The sequence below is a fragment of the Octodon degus genome, unplaced genomic scaffold (assembly GCF_000260255.1).
Source record: "Octodon degus isolate 3935 unplaced genomic scaffold, OctDeg1.0 scaffold00036, whole genome shotgun sequence".
Lineage (NCBI taxonomy): Eukaryota > Metazoa > Chordata > Mammalia > Rodentia > Octodontidae > Octodon > Octodon degus.
Window position 1 is genome coordinate 12,270,319 of NW_004524612.1, and position 20,858 is coordinate 12,291,176.

The following is a 20,858-nucleotide window of genomic DNA, read 5'->3' on the forward strand; positions in this document are numbered from 1 at the left end:
AAATAAAAATAAAGTACCTGCTTAGGCAGACACAGGGACTGGGTTTCGATCCCCGGTATGCAGTGCTGGCCCCGCCCCCGGGGCACACTGAGATGGCGATTGAGACTGGGCGTGGTGGTACACCTATAATCCCAGTACTTAGGAGGCTGGAAATAAGAGGATTGCTCCAAGTCTGATCTGTGTAGTGAGACCCTGTAGGCCTTGTATGAAATATGGAAAAATAAAATATTTGTCTTGATGACTGAGGCTTATGGGGTCCCCTTAAAATTTGTCCTATTCTGGACTTGCCCTGGCTCCCTAGCACCCATATACACTTTGTGGTCTGCATGTTCATGTATTATCCTTCTTTAAAACTTTTTATTTGTTTCTTTGTTGTTTGAGTCAGGGTCTTTCTTTGTAGTCCGGGCTGGCCTCCAGTGAGTGATCCCCCTGCCTCAGCCTCCCAGATTCTGACACGATAGGCATGGGCCTCCATGCCCGACTTGAAAGAACTTATTTTAGGCTGTGTGCTTCTTAAAGGCCAGGTTGTATCTTTTACCCTTATCTTTGGCACCACTGTTGTAGTAGTCTTTTTATTTATTTATTTATTTTTTTATTTGTGCGTGTGTGTGTGTGTGTGTGTGTGTGGCCAGCTCAGCCCACCAGGGGGCGGGGCTGGCTGGCATGTGGTGCTGGGGGATCGAACCATGGTCACTGTGCTCTGCTAAGCTTGCTCCAAGTAGGTGCTTTAGACCACTGAGTCATCTCACCAGCCCTCTAGTAGTCTTAATGGGGGCTAACTGAGGACTCTGAACCTAATAGTCTTACAAATATGCAAGGCTACCAGCCAGCAATTGAAATGGACTCAACTTCATTGACTATCCTGGGCTGGAGAGCTGTTTGTTTGTTTCTTAGGTTGTCCCCACCCCCCACTCCCAGGAGAGGAAAAGGGAATGAAATGAATAAATTTGCAAAACCTTCTAAGTTCCTTCTGGGAGCCAGAAAATACATGGAGACTACCTACAGCTTCCTTCTGAAGTCCAATATCATTAGAAATTGATGAAGTCAATGGGAGGAGGAAACCGCCAGAGGCATAAAGCCAGAGGGAACAGAAGCCTGGGCCAAGGCTAGGCCTGCAGTGTCAAGAGATGGCTTACTGGGGGGCCTGCCCCTTAGCTCAGTTCTTTAAGTGGCTGCTTCAACAAAGCAGTCAGGCTCAGGTTGCTGTGGTTCCATCCCCACAACACAAGACAGCCAGTCATGCCTTGAAGGCATTCGGAGCAAAAAAAAAAAAAAACACTTCTGCCATTTTGTTGCTGGTGAGATGGCTCAGTGGTCTAAATCACCTACTTAGAACAAGCTTAGCAAAGCACATGGACCGCGGTTCAATCCCCCAGCACCACATGCCAGCCAGCCCCGCCCCCAGGCGGGCTAAGCTGGCCACACACACACACACACACACACACACACACATAAATAAAATAAATTAAAAAAAAAAAAGAGATGGCTTACTGTCTCTCAAGTAGAGGGTTTTTTGTTTGCTTGTTTGTTTATTTTTTCTTTAAGAAAAGGGTAATAAATGAAAAAAAAAGACACAAGAATAAGAAAAAAAAATCACAGGTCTGTCCTGTTACAATTCTGTGTATGGTTAGATTTCTAGATTTCTTTGTAAAAATATGTAAATGTTTATTTCTAGTTTCTTAAAATTATTTTTCCTTCATATTCTGTAAGGACTTAAAGTTCAACATATCAATATTTGATGGAAAATACCTGTTCCATGATATGCCAAAGATGTTTGATATTTAGACAGACAGGGTAAACCGAACTGCATATATTGCAGGTTAATAATTAGCTTCTCTTCTGGAGGGTTAACAACCTAAGTTAGCAGTTCAAAATTAGAGAAAAGGAAGGGCTGCAAGGTCAGCCAACATTTTGGCCCTAGCCTTTCAAGGTCAGTGAGGACTTGGGACATAGGAGAACCTGTACTGAAACATCATGGAACTCAGTTGTGCCCCAAATTTTCTGATCAAAGAGATTATGGAGCCACAGAGGAATGTGAATGATGATGTATAGTGTGCCTGGGGAGAGTCACATTGGGAGAAAACATTCTCTCAGGCTTTCACAGAGAGCAAATTGATCAAGCAATGGCCGTGACTACTCCTCTGACAAGGATCTACAAAGTGCAGTACAGGGTTACAGGATAAATCCTGAGGGTACTTGACTGACCTTATCAGATACAAAAGTTACATTTCTTGTTATATAGGTCTTGCTTTATCTTTGTCTTAACCATCCAGCAAAAAAGTATAAAAACGAGGTATATAAAGTAAAGCCATATTAACACGATGAGCTGTAAAAGGTTCAAGTCAATAACTTCTGAGGATAACCCACCAATATTATAGACTGCTAGACAGTGTTGGATTGTTTTGCTGAATTCAAATACCTATAATATTTAGATGCCAATAGAATACCCACCTCTGATAGGACTAAACACAAAAAGGGGATACAAAGGAAAGATCATTTTGTATTTATATATACAAAATAGTTAGGATAGGTATACAGCTATTTTTGCTTAATTCAATGAGAAGGAAGAGGTGTACTAATAGTGTTTGGACAGGATATCCTGTCTGCTTTTTGTACTATGGATAACCACTAAGAAGATAACAATGTATAATGTATTGATTATCGAAACTGTCCTATTAATCAGCTTTGAAATTGTCTCATTCATATTTGTTTCTCAATATAAAAGAGAGAGAGAGAGAGAGAGAGAGAGAGAGAGAGAGAGAGAGAGAGAGAGCAGCTTCCTAGGATGCATGTGGCTAACCTGTGGAATCCCTGTGGTCCAGCTTCCTGGGCAGGCCATACCCAGAATAGTTCCGAAGCCTGTCAATGTGAATGAAGAGGGCGGGAAAGCTGTTGTCCCAAGTTGAGGATGACTCTGGCTGTGAGAGATCAGGACCAGCAAGGTCTCACCACATTACGCACCGAAGGGCCTCTGCAGGAGGCAGTGGACCTGTTTCCCGCAGTGACCCGAGGCTGCACTGAAGCAGCATGTGAAGCAGACGGGTTCAGCCTCCATTCCCCCTGCCTGGCAGCACAGGCACAGCCTTGTGCTTTGGACCAAGCAGGAGTATGGTGCCCTGGGTCAGATCAGAGACGCCTCCAGGTGAAAAGATGTGCCTCGCACAAGCCAGTTAGCTTGTGAGAACTTGGGTGAGGAGTTGGGAAAGAGAAGTGATTCAGTCACTTTCGCATGCCCACGCTGAGGCCACGGGTCATGCTAGCTTCCATTCATCTTTGTAGAAAGCTTGTTTTGTGGGGTTTTTTTTTTGGTGGAACTGGGGATTGAACTCAAGCCCTTGTGATTGCCAGGCAGGCGCTTATTCTACTGAGCCATCTCCCCGGCCCCATGAAAGCTTGTTGTGTGGATGCTTGTTGGCATCTCTTCTGTTCTAGTCCTGGTCCACATGCCTCCAGCAGCACCCCAGAGCCCCACAGAAGGGAACAGTTCATGAGAACAGAAGGAGAAGCTTGGAACTAGGGTGATTCTGTCCACTGGTCAGCAGCTTCCCTTGGGTGAAACGAGTGCCTCTCTCTTCCAGCAGGGACTGCAGACTTACAAACCACCCTTCCTCCAATGGGCAAATAATGGTATGTGCACATGTGCAAATGAACTTTTGCTCCTTTTTTTAACCTATTAACATATTTAGAATTCATTTTCCGTAGTGCTTCATTACTATGCAGGCTGAATCACAGACCTGAATCTCAAGAGAAGTTACAGTAGAACTTAGCCTATGCGTTGGAATTCCTCTATGCTTGACTACAAGTGCCAAGTGCGAAGCCGACCTGCTAATTTCCACCCTCCAAATGTTCATTGTGCTGTGCTTCATTGCTCTCAGTAGCCCAACCATTTTACCTGTACTAGAAGATGCTATTGGATCAAATGCACCTGTCTAGGTCCTCACAAGCCCATCCACTCCCATTCAGTTCTAGCCTATCGGCTCCTTCCATCTGTTCCTTCCTAGATGCCCCAGTCTAACCTGTCCTGCACACCACTGACTCTCTCCTGCAACCTTGGTGAAGTTGTGTCGCTTTCCTGTTCAAAGCAACATTCACATTTACCGGAGCTGAGTCTCCCAGAGGTGGCCCTGAGCACCTCTACTTCCCGCCCTAGGCCCTGCACGAATGCTGGGCACATCAAGATGCAGCCGCAGCCCACACTGCTACCCCCACCCTCACCTGTGCTGTTCTGCCAGCCTGGTCCCATGCACCCACCGCTCATCTTTTAAACTAACCTGTCCTCTTCATGTGAGGGAGGCGTCTTCTCAGAGCCACAGCGTGGGCCTAGAATGATGGAAATGACACTGATTACTGTGTGATTCACATGCGTTTAGGTGGTGACCTTTCTCCCCCATGAATCAGTGACTTTCCCAAGAGCAAAGGGCAGATTTTCCCTCTGGTTTCCTCCATCCAAGGCACTGCTGGGTTGCTCTCAGCAGGGCTTCTGCTTGTGATCCAGGATTGTTCTGTAGCTGCTGAGCTGGAAAATTCTCAAGGACAGTGGTGCCTGTGTGCTCAGGAGAAAGGGTCTTGGGTTTGCCATCAAAGAGATGAGGTTTAAAACTGAACTACAGTTAAGCATAGCAGTGGCTCATGCCTACAATCCCAACTACTCAGGAGGCTGAGGCAGGACAATCACTAACTTGTGCTACTTAGAAAGACCCTCGGGAAGGAAGGAAAGAAGGAAAAAAGAAACCAAATTATACTATTAGTGATAGTTGGGGGAAATTACATGCCTGCACTGATAAAACTGGAATAACTGCAAGTTGGCAAGGTAAGCGCTATCACTTACCTAGCGATATCACTGGATCTAGAAGCACTCAGCCTCATCATGCTGTTCACTTCTTTTGTTTTTGTTTTAGCTGAGGAAAAATATCTCAGTCTAAAAACTTACAGGCCATCCTGGGCTACATAGCAAGTTTAAGGCCAACCTGAATTGCAGAGCAATATCCTGTCTCTCAAAAAAAAAAAAAAGCTTGAAGCGCCTTAATGAATTGGTCTGTGTTTTCTGAAAAACATAACCAGCCATCAGCTGTTTAAAACTTAAGGACTTCTAGAAACGGGTGGAGTGATAGCACCAGAGAAACACGTCTCTGCTTTTTGGTGTCCAGATGCTGGAATATAACAACATGAGGAAGAGAAGAAGGAAAGAAGTAGGTCCCCAGGACCCAGCAAGGATCTGAGGGAGAATTCAATCCCACAAGCAGAGTGGAGAGACCTCAACGCGGAAGAAGGGGATGTGGTAAGCAGTGCTTTCTCCCGGACCTGACTCGCTGTATGAAAGGTGGTTCAAGCCTGCAGACGCCCAGTGACTACTGCAACCCCAGAGGCCACCAGAGCAATGGGCACGGTGGGAGCAGTGGAGACTGAGTCACTTGGGTTCAGCCATCCTCCAGGACAGGGTGACTGGACAGTAGCCATCTTGGAGAGGAACCAACTCAGCTTGGAATTCAGAGAAGTCACTGACCAACCCCATCTAGCAGCTCCCAGTGTCAGGGTGAGGCAGAACCCACTCCAGAGGTCACAGAGCCAAGTTCAAGCTGGCAGCGACCTGAGTGAAGTCAGGAGGAGACACACAGAGTGTTGCAGGCTGAATGAATTGGGTTCCATCCTCATAGCCAGAAACCAGCCTGAACCCCAGAGGAACTAAAGATGCAGGCTTTCTGGGGTTATCCACTACCCCACCATAAGTCTACCACTGGCTTGCTGGGATGAATCAATATGAATCTGGGCTCTGTCTGTCTACTCAGTCTCCCAGTGATAACAGAGACATGCCCTGAAGTGGACTTTTTTCTTTTCTTTTCATCTTCTTGTTCCTTTATTTTTTTTTTCAGATTTGTTTGTTTATTTGATACAGGGTCTTGCTACACAGTTCAGACTCATAGTGATCCTCTTGTCTCAGCCTCCCCAGCACTGGGATTCCAGGCATGCACCACCATGCCTGGTTTCAGGGTCTGGCACAGTGTGGGACTAGCACAGATCGTGGTATCAGGAATCGAACCCAGGTCTTTGCATTTGTCAAGCAGGTGCCTAGACTGCCAGGCTATCTCCCCAGCCCTTGTCCTTATTTTTAAGAGTAAGAATGTTGTCACCAGTTTTGTTGGTTGTGGTGGCGGCAGCAGTGGTGGTGGTGGTGATGTTCTATTCTGTCTTTTTTTTTTTTTTTTCTGTATTTTAGGGAAGTGTCTACAGGATGTTCAAGGTCTCATTACTAGATCGGACTCATAGTGATTCTCCCGTCTACAGCCTCCCAAGAACTGGGATTGTAGGCATGCACCACCACGCCCAGTCTCAATCGCCACCTCAGCGCACCGGCAGGCCTGGGGATTGAACCCTGGCCCCTACACCTGCTTGTAGGCACTTTAATCCATTGAGCTATTTGGCCGGCCTCCTGTCCTTGTTTTTATATCTTCTCTTTCTCCCTCCTGTCTTCTTCACCAGTTTCCCAAAGTTTCTGTAATCTTCCTTTATCATCCAGCCTTGCTTCTAGCCTCTTTCTCTTCTTGTATTTCTCTATTTTTCTCATTAATCTCTTTTAAATTTTCCCTCAGGAGGGTAAAATCACAATACTGAGGGCATATATTTCCTTGTATACAATTTTCTGGTTTGTTTTTGATATATAACCACAAATCTAGTTTGTACAGTTAAGGTGGCAAATTAATAGTTACCACAACTTGTCATTTTCTAGGCTATGTTTAATATTATTGTTATTGTTGATTGTACTGCTTTAACCAACATGACATAATTGCTCTGATCAGTTCTTCCTGATGTGCTAAGACTGAGATTGCCTAAGAGTCATAAAAAATACTATAGGCCAGTGGCAAAAAACTAAGGGCCAGGCCCAATAGGCAGCAACTTCTCCTCTCCAGTTAATTGAAGAGGTAGGATCTTACAAAAGACTCAAAATCCAAAAACCAGCTATACCTGGAAACACCTCTTAGAACTGGTCATCTCATCAGGGTTCTAACTACTAGAAATGAAGCTACCTGCCATAAACGATTTATAAGCATCAACCCAGGAATTAAAGTTAAAAATTAGAAAATGAGGCCATCTTGCTTCCTTTCCAGTCGGTCGTGACCGCGGTCCACAGAGGCTTGAGCCATGAGGCTACTACCCAGAGCCGGACTCCTTTCGAGATTTTATTCCCTCAAAGTTGCCCCCAAAGTTAAAGCCGCAGCCGCCCCTGCAGGAGTGCCTCTACATCCTCAGGACCTTGAGTTTACCAAATTACCAAATGGTTTGGTGATTGCATCTCTGGAAAACTATGCTCCTGTGTGCAGAATTGGTGTGTTCATTAAAGCCGGCAGTCGATATGAGGACTCCAGCAACTTAGGGACCTCTCACTTGCTGCGCCTTGCGTCCAGCTTGACTACAAAAGGTGCTTCTTCTTTCAAGATAACACGTGGAATTGAAGCAGTTGGTGGTAAATTAAGTGTGACTGCAACGAGGGAGAGCATGGCATACACCGTGGAGGGCCTGCGGGACGACTTTGAGATCTTAATGGAGTTCCTGCTAAACGTGACCACAGCACCAGAATTCCGTCGTTGGGAAGTAGCTGATCTTCAGCCACAGCTAAGAGTTGACAAAGCCGTGGCTTTTCAGAACCCACAAACTCGTGTCATTGAAAATTTGCATGCTGTTGCTTACCGGAATGCCTTGGCTAATCCCTTATATTGTCCTGACTATAGAATTGGCAAAGTGACATCAGAGGAGGTAACTGGTAAAACGTACTCATCTAAACATTAAATTGAGTAGTCATCTACCAAAAAAAAAAAAAAAAAATTAGAAAATGAAAAGAGACTTAAGCAAGACCCAACCCCTGATTTCCAGTTCAACAAAGGCAAAACCTAGGGGCAATTAGACAGAACTATTTGAAAGGCACACACCTGAACTTTCTGAAGTGGTAACACTGGAAGCAACAAAGCAGATGAATGAGGTACTAGGAAAAATTTAATAAAAATGATCTCTCTGATTACCCCAGAAATGGTGACCACAATGAAAAGCATACTTAATGACTCAGGAGCAAATACAGATAAAAGAATAGAGGACATTAGGAAAGTGATGGAAACCATGAATTCCCAACAGAAGAATGAAGTAGAGTCCATGAAACAGATTTAAACAAATATTCAAGACATGAAAAATTTTCACTGAAGGCATAAGCAGCAGAATGAGCCAATATCAGGACAGAATCTCACAAACAGAAGATAGGATTATGGTTAGAGATCATGAAAAGAAAGATTTCTTAAAAATACCAAAAGACCATACAAAAATTCAACAACTACTAGATGATGCAAAGAACAATAAGATCAGATTGATTGGAGTCAGTGAAAAAAACAGGAGAGAGACAAGCATAAGAAAATCTGTTCACAAAAGGAATGGTAGAAAATTTCCTAAGCATGAAAAAAAATTTTTTCACGTGCAGATGTGTGAGGCAGATAGAGCTCTAACTGATCAAGAGTGGGATTTTGGTTTCCATATGGCAATGTCCTCTATTGTTAGGTATAAGGCTTCAGTGAGGTTCAACCCAGATATTACCCTTCTGAGTATTTTTCCAAAAGAACTGAAGATATCACACCACAACACAGCTCAATCTTGAAAACAACCCAAATACCCATCATTTGAGGAATCGATAAAAAAGATGTGATATTTTTACACAATGGAGTATTACTCAACTATAAAGAGAGATAAGCTTGAGGTTTGTATAGGTAAATGGATACAACTAGAGGCTACAGTCATAAATGAAATAAATCAGACGCACATGTGTAAACATCATATTGTCTCCCTAGTGTAAGAACCTGAAATAATAAATAAAATCTAAAAGGTACAATAGATATAATAAAATGGGAAAAAAAACCAGAACACAAGGATTAAACAATCGAGATGAGGGAAAGGAGAAAAGGTAGAAAAAAGGAGGAAAAGTCATATAAGTACATACACAGGATAGCTCAGATGATTGTACTACTAATTTCTATCAGTTTCTTTTAAGGTAGCAGTTAATATTTAAAATGTTTACTTTGACTAACTCCATATGCTAATACCTGTAATCTGAGCAGCTACACTGAGGACAGCAATGCACAATATGACAACCATGGTTGAAGACTTTCCACCTTGTTCTTTTAAATGTGTAACATCTCTAATGTCTCACCAATTATCATTATACTTTCTTCAAAATAATTTAAAAAATAAAAAGCAAAGAGGACAAGGAAAAAATTAAGGTTTATTGAAAGGAAACGTCAATATTTGTGTAATCAATCTTCCATACCTGTATCTTGTAATCTGGGCAACAACTTTGATAATAACAATATGTACTATAACAACCACTGTTAATCTTCTTGTTTTGAAATTCTGTACCATCTGTGGTGTTGTATGTTGCTTTGTTTCTGTCTTTGTTCTTATTATATGTTTTTATTTTTGTTTTCCTCTTTAAAATAAAAAAACTCTACCCATGATTTAAAAAATATAAATCAAGGCATATAATAGTCAAGATTTTAGAAATTCTACATAGGAACAGATTATTAAAAGCTGCTAGAGAAAGGAAACAAATCACCTATAGGAAAAGAGCCTACTAGAATCACAGCAGGCTTCTTACAGGAGCTCACAAGGCAAGGAGAGCTTGGAGTGAAGCATTTCAAGCCCTAAAAGAAAACATCCACCCAACCCGGGTTGATGAATTCCATAAAACTATTTTTCAAAATTGATAGAGAAGTAAGATACTTTCATGACAACACTTGGAACAATTCATGACAACCAAACCGCCATTGCAAAGTGTTCTGCAGGACATTATTCTAGAGTTGATGAGGACCACAACTCCATGAGCCCCCACAGAATGGATCCACCAGGCAAGGCAATGAATTAAACGTGGAGGGGGAGCGGTAGCAGGAAAATCACATGGCAAGGTTAAGTCAATGCATTTCATATATAACCATCATTGTAAATGCTCTCAATTCACCAGTCAAACAAAAGAGACTGACAGAACGGATCAAGAGGCAAGATCAAATAGTCAGCTGCCTATAAGAAATACATTTAGTTAAAAAAGAAATTCACAGACTAAAAGGATGGGGGAAAATAGTGCATGCAAGAAGAAGCCAGAAAAAGAGTCTATGTAGGGGGCATCACAATTCCTAACTTGAAATTATACTACAATGGCATTGTGATTAAAGCAGTATGGTAGTGGCAAAAGAAAAAGAAAAAACCCAAAGCTGAGGATCAGTGCAACACACTCAGCCCACTTATCTTTGACAAAGGAGCCAAACACCTTCACTGGAAGAGATGGCCTCTTTAAAACATAGTGATAGAAAAAAAAAAAAAATAGTGATAGAAAACCTGGCTTTCCACATGCCAAAGATTAAAATTAGACTCATAATTTCACTGTGCACTAAACTAAAATTGAAATGGTTCAGAGATATAAATGTCAAAACAAAAACTAAGTTTACTAGAAGACAGAATAGGCACAGTTCTTGAAGGCATTGGAGGTAGGCAAAGACATTACAAACAAAACCACAACTGCATAAGAAACATCACAAAGAATCAACAACTGGGATTTTGCACAGCAAAAGAAACCACCAACAGAGTGAAGAGATAGTCCACAGTAGGGGAAGAGATTTTTGCCAGCTGTTCCTGAGACAAAGGACTAGTATCTAAAATATATTTATTTAAAAACTAAAAAAACTCAGACCCCCCCCAATTTAAATACCTAATCCAAAAATAGCCATCTAAAATGAACAGACACTTCTCAGATAAAGAAGTACAAGTAGCAGATAAATAGATGAAAAAGTTATTCGACATCCCTGGTCATTCAAAAGATCCAAATTAAAACAACACAGATCCAGAAAGGAAGGCTATCATCAAGAAATCATCTGATAACAAATGCTGGTGGGGGAACCCTTCTTTGGTATAGGTGGGAGTGTAGACTTGTGCCACCATTGTAAAAATCAGTGTGGAGATTCCTCCAAAAATGAAAACTAGAAGTTTTATTTGACCTAACTATTTCCCTTCTTGGAATCTTTCTAAAAGCATTAAAAACATCGTACCACAGCAATACACACCCATATTCGTAGCAGCAGTTTTTAATAGCTAAATCTTGCAAGCAGCCCAAGTGCCCCACAACCAATGAATGATGGATCAAGAAGGGGGGTGTGTGTGTGTGTGTGTGTGTGTGTGTGTGTGTGTGTTATATACAATGGACTACTGTTCTGCCATAAAGCAAGATAAGCTTGAGACATTTCTAGCTAAATGTACGCACCTTGAGACCAGGCTCTTAAGTGAAATAAACAGGACATACACGTTTAAGTACCACACTGTTTCTCAAGTGTGAGAAACTAAAGGTGTGAATAAGGATCAAAATGTGTAATGGATATTCAAAAACATTCAAATGAGAAGAGGGGAAAGGGAGAAGAAAGAAGCAAGAAATGAAAGAGACTAGAAGGAAAACATGGCAATAAAGCTTTTGTAAATAATATAGGAAGGAAGATTGAAGGGAGGGGAGGAAAATGGGGAAGGAAAGAAGAAGCGGGATTTATCGTTTACAGGTATAAATTCTCTATGGTAAATGCTATCAATATGTATACCTAAAATGTACAGTAAGAAAAGAAAATGAAAAATGAAGAAAAGAAAATAAACATCAAATCCAATAGATACAAAAATAACTTGTAATTTTATTTATGCATTATGGAAACTACCTGACTGGCACCTGATTATAAATGGCAATGAAATACTGATTCTACCCCTTTTAAAAATCAACCAAGCAAACAAAAACTTACTCTGAGCTAAAAAAAATGTTTAAAATCTAAAAATATTTGAGACTATAAAACTAGTAGCCAACACAGCAATGCAAGTGCTATAAAACCCTGACTACAGCACTACCTCACTCCATTATAATAATTTATGGCTGCCAGTCTCTTCTGTGAGCCGCTCCAGGGAAAGAGCTGCACGCTTTTATCCTTCATCCCCATTCTTGGCATGGAGAAAGCCTTCGCTTTATGTTTGTAGTCTGACCAGAAAGCAAACTCACAGTATCTCTCACAAATTAAATCGCACATACCCTTTGACCTAAATATCACACTCTAGAAATTTATCTTGCAGTCAAGCATATCTTATAGACATGGGTGCAAACAGATAAATACCAAAACTATGACTTGTGGTAGTTTGTAACAGCAAACTAAACCGACAAGCACACAACAATCCACTAAATGGCCAGAATTAGGGGGCCAGTTACATGAACACGCATCAAGGAGCGCTGTATAACATTCAAAACTGTGCAGTAGACCCTCAAGCGCTAGTGTGGAAAAGTGCTCAGAAATACACTTTAAATGAAAGCACAGGCTGTACGGTGTGATACACACATGCACATGCACACAGACTTGCATGTGTAAGGACAGTTTCTGGAAGGACACACAATCCAGGAAACGGTTTCTAGTGGTTGCCTTTCTAGAGCAGGACTAAAAAAATCAGAAAGCAAAGGAAGGATTTTCACAATCACTGTTTATCCTCCAGTACAATTTGAACTTGTTACTAAGAAAAGAAATTAATTTTGAAAAAGCGTTAGTTAAGTGATGAACTATACCAACAAGTATCGGCTGAATACTTCTGCTGTGAGCAGTTCCCTCATTGGTTATTAACTTCCACTAGCAAGATGAAGAAAGTGGGATGTGCTGGGGCTCCTTTCTCCTCCCTTGATGTGAGTTCAAAGACCATGAGGAAGAATTTGCGGCGCACTAGGTCACACGGCAGGACTCTCTGGTGGTTTGTCAATGTCACCGAGAGCTCCTAATGCATTTATAATCCCACCATATGTGTCGATCATGGCTGGTTCTCTGTGATCAATTACCAGTGCCATCGTAGGTTCTGTTCACAGAAACCACAGCCCTGCTGGGACAGAAGAGGGGATAGAGAAAAATCAGCTTTGCTGATTGTCTCTGAAGAGTCCTTGCTCTTTCCCAGGAAGCCATGTGGCTCCCTGAACAGTTGTCCCCAAGCTGGCGCTGTGTAAAGGAGAGGTATCTATAGCAGCGAGGGGTAGCGATTCATCTGAAGCTGTCAGGGAAAGTGTTTCTGCACTTTAATGTCAGAGAGCCGTGTCAGTATCATAGGTCTGACGTTCCCTTGCCAAGGCTCTGTGTTCGCTCCTGGGATACAAAATGAACACACAGAGCCTGCTGGTTGGCTCCCAGGAGCATGCTTTGGAGAAAGGACAAAAAAATCCACTGCAGGTTCCTGCCAGGGCCTGCTGGGGCCCTCCCCTCCCCTGCCTTCCTATTCGCCCAGCCTGGAAGACGCCCTGTCCCTTCCCCTCTCTCTGGGTAATTTAGGGTTCTCCAGCTGGACCCAGTTTGCCCTCTTGGCCTGTCTGGCCCACAAAGTGTACCAGAAGTCCCAGACAGTGTGGCCACCTCAGAGGCCAAAGGTCTCTGGCTGTAGAGACAAATGGAGAAGAACTCAGGGTCAACCTCAACAAGGACATAGAGTTCTTCAAGATCTGGGCTGTGTAGGTCTTGGTCGGACCCGTTCTCCCAGGCCCACCCACACATCTGGCACCGAGCCTCTCTTCCTGTGATGCACTCCCAGAGCAGACATAAGGGACAGGAAGGGGCGGGGAGGAGGGAGGGAGAGGCAAAAACTGAGGAACATCTGTATTTCTTTCTTTTTTTTTTTTTTCCACATTTCAAGTTTTTATCATAGTCATTGATTCAGTGGACATTTGTATTTCAATACATGTATTTATTGCACAATCTACCAGCAAATTAGACCAAAGTACTATCAGTTTTTAAAAATCATGCAATTCATTAAGAGAACACAAATTTGAAAGGGCCAGCCAAATAGCTCAGCAGATTAAAGCACCTGCTTAGGCAGATGCAGGGGTGGGGGTTTGATCCCCAGGCCTGATGTGCCAGCCTTACCCCGGGGGCACACTGAGAGAGCAATTGAGACTGGGTGTGGTAGAGTGCGTGCCTGTAATCCCAGCTCTTGGGAGGCTGCAAACAGGAGGATCACTACGAGTCCATTCTACACAGTGAGACCCTGGACACCCTGTACATCCTGTTCTAAATACAAAGAAAGAAAGAAAGAAAGAAAGAAAGAAAGAAAGAAAGAAAGAAAGAAAGAAAGAAAGTGTTTTGGAATGATCTTAGTCTAAAGTGACATCTGCCTGAGGTAAGATGACTTAGGTAGCTAGAACAGATCTCAGAGCTAGCAGAGAGAACAAAAGCGAAGGGCTGAGATGCTTTCTCTGTAGTATTGTACAGACCTCTTGGTAAAACAATATAATCCGGGAGAGGCATTTTATAAATTTTTATCGATAAAGTTATCACATAGTAAATAGAGTAGCTCTCATTTTCAGGTGCAAAACCTGAAATCTGAGAACTGTCTAAGGACAGAATATTAGTAAGTCTGAGCAACACCCTACTGCCTGCCTGCCTGCCTGCCTGCCTGCCTGTCTGTCTGTCTGTCTGTCCATAGCACACCTGCCCAAACTGTGGTACAAAGTATCAAGAGATATGGGTGTAGTGGCCAGACAGACCATTTTTTAAGCTGGCTTTGGATTTAAATCGCATTTTTCTTCCTCAGTTATACAATGCTTCATAGAACATGAGTCCTAACACAAACAAAATAACCAACTGCAGTCCTTGCCGCTATACGAATGCTAAGTACGGTGAGCTAATAGTCCAAGTCAGCCCCATGCCTCTTAGCCAAGAAACAGCGTCTGTCGTACAAGCCAGCTTTCCAACACTATCACAAAACTCCTGAGATAATTAACCTGCTGGCAAAGCCTGTCTGGCTCCCGCCGCCAGCCTTTGGGCCTTCCCAGTGCAGATCCTCAATACAGACTTACGTAGGACCCTGTCGTGGGCTCTGGGGCTCCAGCTGGACCCTGCCTCGCTGTGGGGCCCACACCCTCAGCTGCACTCTTTGGGTCTCTAGCACAGGGACCGATCTCTTGCATTCTTCCCCATTTGACTTTTTGGATGAGTATTGTAAAATAATCCTATACATTCATTATGGGTCCTGTATTAAATCTATTCCCTTGAAAATACAAGTCCCCTTCCTGGAACTTTATCAACAAGGGGAGATCAGCTTATGTCCCAGATGGGGAGACTGGAGCCCCAAACTGTGCCCAGGTGGTCACAGTCTGGCACCTCTTCCAGGACGCGCTCATCTTCCCTGCAAACCACTTCTTTTCTCCTAAGTTACCTTCCTCTCCCGCTCCTCTCCCCTGTGAAGTGAGAATATAAACTCCTACATCCCCCTGGGCTTCAGGGCATTGGCTATGCCTTCATGTGATTCCCCTGTACATGAAATAAATGGTCACATTTCCTCCTGCTAATCTGCCTATTGTTGGTTTATCTTGCGGACTCAGTTTTGGAAACCTCAGAGAAGGGAGAGAGAGAGTGTTTCACCTCCTTATGTTAGGCTACCGCATCTCTATCTACATCCCTCTCCTGGGAGGAATCACAGCCATCTCAGGAGGTAGAAGGAGAGTAGGATGACAGATTGGCTACTCCCTCTGGATTAGCCCTCTCCCCTAGGCTCCAGAATTACATCATCACGTAATCTTATAGCCAACGTCATCTTGGTTCTGAAAAGACATCCTCAACTCATCTAGTCCTGGACATAAATCAGCATGCCCTGAATCCAGCCCTTCCAGCTTTCCCTTCTGAGTGAGCATCCCTCACTGCCCCCACCCCAGAAATAGCTGTGTGAAACCCAGCTGTGGTTTCTCTCCACAAATGCATGTGACATTTCATTACTGATGTGGTAGGAGATAGTCAGGCACTGGGGGCTCCTGCTTTCAGGAATGGATTCATTACTTCTTCCAGAAACAAGGTATTTTCCTGGAGACTGAATTATGGGAAAGGTCTTATGGGACTGAATAATGTAGTTGCCTCAAGAGCTGACTGTTGCAAAGCAAGGTCATACAAGGTCTTCTGCACAGGTCAGTCACACTCCACGCTACATTGCCATCCGTCATGTTATAATGAACTCTTAGACCCTTGTCAGATGTGGCCCTCTGCCCCTAAACTTCCTTGCCTCTAAAACGGTCAGCTAAGTAAACTTCTCTTATTTATAAGTTACCCAGCCTCAGGCATTTTGTTACAGCAACACAAACCAGACTAAGACAGATGTGTAACTTCCCATCCTTTATGTCTGACAACCACCAGTTTTACTCTAGTCTCAGATGTGTCTGCTGCTGTCTGTATCATAATAGCCTTAGCTCAAGGAGCCCTGTGTTTCTCCCACCAGTGTTACTTAACCCCAACCAGCCTCTAACCAGCCTTCCCCTTTTTAGCTGGGCCCTTCCTGAACTGTTTCCCACACTGCTTCCAGAGAAAATGTTCTAAGGAGTAAATTTAATGCTGGAACTTCTTGTTTAAAATCTAATGACCTCCCTACTATCCTGATGTTTTGGGGGGTGTTTGTTTGTTTGTTTGTTTGTTTGTTTTGCGGAGCCAGGGATTGAACTCTGGCCCTTGCGCTTGCCAGGGAAGTGCTTATTCCACTGAGCCATCTCCCCGGCCCCTCCTGATGGTTTTTACTCGCATCATGGAGGTACACTCCAAGTGCTACACAATTCACCCGTTTAAAGCACGCAGTTCAACAGCCTGTGGAGTGCTATATTAATACGTGCTGTTTTAGTAGCACTCCACAACTATCACCGCAGTCTCAGAGCATTCCATCACTCAAAGGAAACCTCACACCCACAACTGGCTACACTCCATTCTTCCCAAACCTCCCTCAGTCCCTAGCTATCTCATAATCTACTTTCTGATTTTGTGGGTTTGTCTACTCCAGACATCTTATGTCAATAGACTCAAACAATGCGTGATTTTTTTTTTTTTTTTTTTTTGGTGAATGACGGCTTTCACTTATAAAATGATTTCCAGACTCATTCATCTTGTATCATGTATCTGAATTTCATTCCTGTTCATAGCTGAATAATATTCCATGGTGGGGATACACAACACTTCATTTATATATTCATTAGCTGAGAGATATTTAGGTTGTTTCTGCTTTTGGCCATTGTAAATAAAATTGAACATTCACACACAAGTGTTTTATATGAATGTGTTTTCATTTCTCATGGCCAAGCAGGAGTGAAATTCTTAGGTCATAGGGTAACCTGGTGTTTTACTTTGTAAGTAGCTGCAAATGTTTTCCAAGAGAGCTTTACTCCCCCCCAACACTAAGTCAAGCTGTTTAATATGATTACGAGTCCCTTCCAAACCTAATGTTCAGCTTATACATTCACTTCCATATCCAGGTATACCCCAAACCTCAAACCAAAAACATTATTAGACTGAAATTAATAGGCCCCAGAGAAGGGGAAAAAATTACAAATATGTATAAAGACTTGATTCCAAAAAAAAAATAAAATAAAAATAAAAAAAAAAATAAAGACTTGATTCCATTTGGGCTTCTCGGTATGGCACATTTTCCCCCTTGCCTAGACACCATCCACAGGTCCTCAGGCCTCAGTTTCCTTGGTATGTCTTCTCAGGATCCCTGGCCAGATTGGAGCAGCCCCTACATTCCCATAACCCCCTGCGATGGCAGACCTGGTCACCTGTTTTGCACACGAAGGTCATCACCCAGCACTGAACTTCAAACTCCCCGAGAGTTCAGTGTAATGAGTGTTAACAGTGGCTAAAACCCCAGCCTGGGTGGATGGCCACCCATCTTCCTCGCTAAGTAAGAGCTACGACCCATGGTCCCCAAGTCAGTTTTCTCCAGAGGAAGTTGTTGTCAAGCCCTCTTGGAAATACACAATCTGATTTTAAAAATAAAACATTTATAGTCCCTTCCTAATTCTGTTTTGCTCAGGCTAATAATAAAGCGAGCTGGCATTCCTGGGTATACAGCAACTGACAGTAGAGGCAACCAGGCCAAGAATGTGTGAGCTGGGGCAGGAATCTGCCTGCAATTAAAAATAGGCCGTGCGTCATACAAAAGAATTCAAAACTGCTCTTGGGATCAACAACTGGGAAAGAGTTAAATTCTGCAGATAAACAGATACTACTGATATTAAGAATGAAAATATGCAAAAGTCTATTTGAAGGGGCCGGGGAGATGGCTCAGTAGAATAAGCACTTGCCTGGCAAGTTCAAGGGCTTGAGTTCAATCCCCGGTTCCGAAAAAAAAAAAGTCTATTTGAAGTAATCCTAAAAGTAAACTAGAACACAAACTATAACATACAGATTGACTACAAGTATGCATTGTTGTGTTCGCACTGTTGTGTACGCACTGTGATCATAGCCAGAAAAGGTGTTATGAAGCTATGTTCATTTTATAGTAAAAATAAAATTTAAATGTTGTTTTCTCAACTTTTTTTGCTACAAAAATCTGTAACAAATAATTACCTATTTTTTCCTAAGTGTGCACCACTGAACGCGCTGAGCTTTTGTGTCTAAGGTACCACCAGGCACTGTTTATCATTTGCTGGATGTTTATGATGTAGTGCCTCTCTCACTTTTAAAATACATATGCTGTTATGGCTTGCATCCTAAGAGACTCACAGGACTCTGGTGTTCAGAAGTAGGGTTTTGAGAAGGTCAGAGGACCAGTCACCTACAGATAAGGAGACTGCACCACTAATTTTACTCAGCAGTGGATTCTTCCATTGATGAGTTCACAGCCTGTGTGCTGCAGAAGGTGGGCCTGGCCAGAACAGAGCCATGAAGGCACAAGCTCACCACTCCCTGCCCCCGGAACATGACCATGAACTGAAATCTCGGAAGCCTTGAGCCGAAGTACAGTAAGCCTTGCCTCTATTAATTTTTGTACCCCAGGTTTTTTGCCCCAGGGACCAAACACTAATAAATACGCATGTACCTCCATTTATGTATGTACGCACCCTCATATGCACATGTGTATCTTACAGTATTCCTGGAGAAGAAACGTGTCTTCCTGTTGTTATTGTTTTTTTTTTCATTTATATATTTGGTGCAGGGTCTCACAGTGCAGTTTGTACTTGTAGCGATCCTCCTGTTTCCAGCCTCCCCAGTGCTGGATTACCGGGGTGTGCCACCACACCTGGACTCAGTCACCAGCGCAGCGTGTAGGATGGAGGATCGAACCCCTGTCCCTGCGCTTGCCAAAGCAGGTGCTTAGTCTGCTGAGTTATCTCACCAGCCCTGTTATTGTTCTTTACCTGCAGTGCTTCAGGGTGAGTCAGGAGAACAAGAGCTGTTACCATCTCCCACCTTGTCCGCTGGAATTTATGAACAAACCAAAACTGATGTTTCACTTATGTGACCCATTCAAGGTTACACAGCCACACCCAGGCATCTCAAAGCACAGCCTCCTTCACTCTGGAACCTGAGCAGGAAGGAGGTACAGAGTGCTCTGCTGAAGCACCTTGTGCAGCATCCTCGCTAGAAGCTATTCAGGTAGCCCTCGCTCAAGAATGGACGAATGAGGGCCGGCCAAATAGCTCAGCGGATTAAAGTGCTTGCAAGCAGGCTCAGGGGCCTGGGAGGTTCAATACCCGGGCCTGCTGTGCTGCCCCCACCCCTGGGGCACACTGAGATGGCAATTGAGACTGGGCATGGTGGCATGTGCCTATAATCCCAGCTTTTGGGAAGCTGTAAACAGGTGGATCACTATGAGTCAGATCTAGTAGTGAGACCCTGAACATCCTGTAGACGCTACCCTAAAATACAAAAAAATAATAATAACAAAAGAATGGATGAATAAACAATGGACAGACAGATGAGGGAGGGGAATTTAACAGGCAGCAAAAATTCTTCCATGCCACCTGAGACCTGAGTTTTCTGGCTCTCATCACTATTTAAACTTTCTTCTGCAAATATTTCATCTATTTCTTTGATAATTCAGCAATTAAATTTCAGGCAACTAATAATATGAGAAGCTGTTATTAGGAGTTTAAGAAGTTATACCAATAAAAGATTATTTTTACCTTATTCTGGAAATTGCAAGGAGAATAAGCTATGTATATTTAAAACCACTAAAATTCCTGTAAGAATATGAGCTGAAGAGAGGTAAAAACAAAGGTGCTCAAGGAGGAGAGAAAGAGAGGGAGGCGTTTAGTTGAAAGAGTAGAGGCAAATTTTATGGAAATGTGGCATTTCAGCAGAGCCTTGAGTGACAAGTATGATTTCACAAGAGGAGATGGGGGAGGACATTTTGGAGAGAAGCAAGGTGGTTTAGCCAAGGTGTGAGAGGAAAAGAAGAAAAAATGAAAACTTCGCAGAAGGGAGAATGTGAAAATCTCTCTGTTCCCTTAGAGCAGCACACTTCCATCCGCACCCTGGACGTGCCTGACCTCTGCGGAACCAGGACAGGGAGCCTGGGGCCACCTCGCCCGGTGGCGCAGGGATCGCTGCGGGGCTGGCCCGCCGGTTTCCTCCCAGTGTTGAACAAGACCGAAGGCGTCGTTGGCCCTGATTCCAGAAGAGTGTGCAGCAGAAGTGGAGAGAAAGGCACTTTCTCAAGGTCGCAGCCTGAGCCAGCTGGAAGGAAACCCTAGAAGGGCAGCTTTTGAGCTCCAAGGGGGGCCGCGCAGGCAAGTGAGTTGGCAGGAGGAGACAGCCTGTCCCCACCCAGTGCCCGGGGTGTCCACACGGGGCCAGCGCCTGGGAGCACGGCCTGCTCTACAGACAGGATTCCACTCCGAGCCACTTGGCTGACGGTGGGGAAAACATGCTTCTTGCAGACAGACAAGAGCCCACACAGGCACCAGCAGTTGCTATTATCTGATGTCTTTCTTTCTTTCTTTTTTTTTGTACCAGTAATTGAACTTACAACTTCACACTTGCCAAGCAGGCACAGTGCTGCTGACTTATATCCCCAGCTTATCTGAGCTTTCTTTT

General features: G+C 43.4%; 1 pseudogene across 1 annotated transcript; it reads left to right on the top strand.

Moving 5' to 3' along the window:
• Positions 1 to 7,085: 7,085 nt before the first annotated feature.
• LOC101583875 lies at positions 7,086 to 18,115 on the top strand (annotated as a pseudogene). Its single transcript, XR_002820987.1, has 2 exons — positions 7,086 to 7,787; positions 18,086 to 18,115. The product of XR_002820987.1 is annotated as a cytochrome b-c1 complex subunit 2, mitochondrial pseudogene (transcript).
• The last annotated feature ends 2,743 nt before the right edge of the window (positions 18,116 to 20,858 follow it).